This window comes from Tuber melanosporum, assembly GCF_000151645.1.
Source record: "Tuber melanosporum whole genome shotgun sequence assembly, scaffold_185, strain Mel28".
NCBI lineage: Eukaryota > Fungi > Ascomycota > Pezizomycetes > Pezizales > Tuberaceae > Tuber > Tuber melanosporum.
In genome coordinates this window covers 176,626-180,830 of record NW_003298847.1, presented here as the reverse complement: position 1 = coordinate 180,830, position 4,205 = coordinate 176,626, and positions in this window count along the sequence as shown.

Sequence of the window (4,205 nt, the reverse complement as noted above, 5' to 3'; positions counted from 1 at the left end):
CATTTCTTGTAGTACCATGCAGCAAGACCTGGCTCTCTTTTTCAAAAAACCTCTATCTACATGCCAGGTTCAATGTGGCTCTGTTGATGACAATTCAGCTTCTATTGCTGACCACCAAAGGCAGGCCTGTAGACTACTTACTGCAGCATTAATGAAGTATGGGCCAGAAATAACCATATGCATTAACTCAACATCCTGCAAATCGTCATGTGCTACTTCCAACTCCACTGTTGTTTGAACAAGGCATACGTTAGAAAATGCTTGTTGCAGATATCATCTGCTCTGCTGTGTTGGTGCAGTCCATCATCATCCATATAAGTTATGCATTTTGACTTGCCAGAGTACCCTTAGTCATAGAGTTGGACAACATCTGGGATGTTCAGTCTTTGCTACTTGTTTTCTTCAGGCTCTTTAAGCATCAAGGACTTTGTTCTCAAACAACTGATTCTTACTATTATCGGTACTTTCATTACCTTCTGGCTACAATGCTTCATTCTGGGATACCAAATGTACCAACTAGTTAGTACCACTAGGGTGATATGGAGTATGTTGAGAGAATAGACATCTCTTGTAGTAATAATAATTTGATTACTAGGATCCCAGAATCGATATTTCTTGGACGTTACTGTATACCCTGTAAATATCATATATTTTGTCCTATCATCCCACTTTCTGTCACTCCTGTGTACCTCATTAGCATGTGCTAAGACAATGCAGTCCCAGATATGTCAATAATCAACTAATTAGTTCTGACCAAACCATGATATATATGGAGTTGGGTCATGTTTATTCATGTCATGAGTTGATGATATCTTCTTTAAATAGACAGCTGTTTGCAATGCTTTTGCCCAATACTGCTTGGAGTATTTGCATGATGTAGTAGAGTATTGGCATACAAAAGAAGGAGTCTATTGGTATTCTCCACAATGCCATCATCCTGTGGAGTATATGAGACAGTACTTTGTACCACAATGCGAGCACATTCTCAGATACATATAAGTTACCTTGAGTTGTACTCGCCACTGTCCTAGGTATGGATTGTCTTCACCACATGTCCTTGCTCATTGTTTTGACTATCTTGCCCCTCATCTGCCACCTTGTGTGATATAAAACACTCATACACTTCAGACTTCTTCTTGAGAAAACATATCCTGGTAAATTTGGTATATTTATCTATAGACAAGATGAAATACAGGGAGCCACCACCTGACAGTGTTTGTGTTGGACTATATATGCCAGAATAGATAAGCTCTGGTAGTGCGGATGTCCAGCTGATATTTGGTGTAAATAAAATTCTTGACATTTTTCTAATTAGCAAAGTTGGAGGGCTTCTATTGCTCCTTGTGCTTTGATGGTAGTCATATTCTTTACCATTCTATGTGTTAACATTTTGTCAACAGCGCGAGTATCAATGTGTCCAAATATTATATACCAGAGCTCCATATTACTAACTGCAGTTCTGTTATAATTTGGTATAATAGTTGATAGTACTATCTCACTGGAGTTTGTCAGTTGTACTAGCTGATATGAGCTTTTAATTTTAAGAGCTATGGCAGGTGCAATACCAGTCCTGGCTCTTTTGGTACTTTCTGATCTAAATTCAATCCAATATCTAATAGTAGTATGTTGGTGAATGGAGAGTGGGGTTCTACAATGTGAAATGGATGCATGTCAGGTTTCAAGGTGTTTGATACATTGTTGCTTACCATCAAGTCCAACTACAGCGAAATGTATGGTATTCTTACCCAATTCTGACAGATTTTCTCATGTTGCCATTTCAATGAGCTTCTCTCCTGGTTTAAAGTAAGCATAGGTGGTAGCAAGATATGCCTTCTAATTAGCTCGTCATGTGTGGGCACAGGCTGAATCCCGAGTCCAGTTCCTTCTATCTTTATAATCAGACATTGAACTTCTTTACATAACAGGTCACTTTTCATCCCAGACATACACTTCCCACAGCATATGTTCCAAATATCATACTTCTTTGTGTCACCATGACTAGCTAAAAGTTACTATTTGTTGGTCACCTTTGTAATCCTCGCTATCTGTTCCTCCTCTTTCAGCTTCGACCCTCCCTACCAGTACCTACCAGCTCTAGGGCTTCACTTGCCACAGGTTCGATATTCCGGTATGTGATTGTGTGTGGCAGCAACGATTCCTGGGAAATGGGATCCAGCTGGATGGTACATTGTACTCATCTAGATTGTTGTAGTGGTTTTTGTACATAGTGCAGAAACCGAATTGAAACCTTGCTGTGGGTCAAACTCTGATTCAGGAATGTGAAGGCATGTCATCTAATCTTTGGCTATATGGTTTTCAGACGTGATAGTTGATTACTGAATCTGCTTGGTTGTCCTCAAACAATCTGTCGGAGGAAAACCATTGCAGAGGCAAAATGAATGTTACTTGTCATCAATGGTTGGACACAAGAGGTTGAGGTGGCCAGTAAGTGTCTGCAACTGGGTACAGAAATTTTGTACACATTCAGAGTCTTCCAGCTTAAGTGTATAGAGCTCCAGGTAGAGATAGTTCCCATCAAGTTGTAAAACCTTGATAAGATTATGCTCAATCGCAGTCCAAAGACTTGCAGGATTATCATAAGGATCTGATGAACTGTCATAGATTATTTCATCAGAAATAGTTTTACATTCAGATGGGTTAACTTCAAGCTTTCACCGGATTATTTTGCTTGTTTTTCAGGCTCTTTTCCCTAATTCTACCACTTGGAGGCACTACCAGCATTGACAGGGCTCTGTTCCCTTTTTACATTGTGATGACAGGGCTCGGTAGGCTTCTTAACGAAAAAGACCATAGCAGATTTCAGTTTATTCATCACTAGGTGGTCCTGTTTCTGATCTTGCTGCTTATTACTGCCTGCTTCTTGGACGGTAGTATGAGTGCTGGGATCACAAAGCTATGAACCACTTTCAGTAAGGTAGCTCCAGTTCGAAAAGGGAATCTCTGGTCTCTAACACTGCCACACTGTCCCCTAACGAGGCCGGCAAATCATTATACTCATTGATCTTTGTTTTGTCCTGTATCTATAATACCAGAAAATTGAAGATGTCAGAACAACAACTTATAAGTTGCTGTTGTATGTCAGGCTGGATCCTGTTCTCAGGATATATAGGAAAGTGCCTTTCCGCTACGTCAGAGAAGATGAACACAATAGATCTGTCAACATCCCAGAAAGTTAATAGGGTTGAAAGATGGTACATCTTTGGAGTAGGCCTCCAGTAATGGGTCATTTTTGCACAAAAGATATGGTATTGAATGTTAGAGAATCTTTATATAAAGTGGACACATTTTCATCCAACCTATAATATTTATGAAAGTCTAAAATTTGGTGGAACACTACCAAAGAAGTCTGCTGCCTTTGCAGAATGTTACAGCTAGGTATAAGGGTGCATAGTGGTTGTGGAACTTATCTCCAACACTAAACAGAAACCGAAACATGTTTTGTAAAATATCCACAAATGCATGATTGAGGGGTTATCTGCCAATCTGGTAGATTAGCTTACTGTAAATTAGTAGGAGGTTATCTGGAGGATATCGGTCAGTTGGATCAGGATTTATGGTGGTTTGAAGTTGGCCACCTAAGCCAGTTACATCAAGGAGTATTCTGGCAGACATGACCAGTAGAAGACACTTATCATTTTTGTGATAAGGTAGACAATTGGAGCCAACTCTGCTTACCTGGAGAACTAGGCCATAAGTCTAATAATCTTGAAGATCAGATAATTACTATTGGGAATGGTATAGTTCCCACTTAGCAGTACCATAATTACCAAAGAGATTGTAGAGGTTTACAGGGTCTTTAGGTGTTCACCACTTTGGAGGATACCCGATGTTGCGAGTAATAATCAGAGAGGTACATAGTTTGTACAGTAGATAGATGGAGTCTACACACACAAAGATGTAAACTATAAATATTGAAGTGCCTCCGAATCTTTTAGATATTATCAAACAATGGAGACGAGACCATGACAATAGAATCTTGTTCTTGCAAGTCTACTTTATGAACTTTGCTGTTCTCGTAGCAGTCATAAACAAAATGAGTATATCTCAAGCCTTTCTAGACAATCTCTGCCAACAGAAATGAATCTTGATTGGCATAGACAACTCTGAGTCTATTACAGATTGTCTCTGCCTAACGGTATATTGTTAGATCTCCCTGTTACCAAGGTTCTCTATCTATCTCCCTA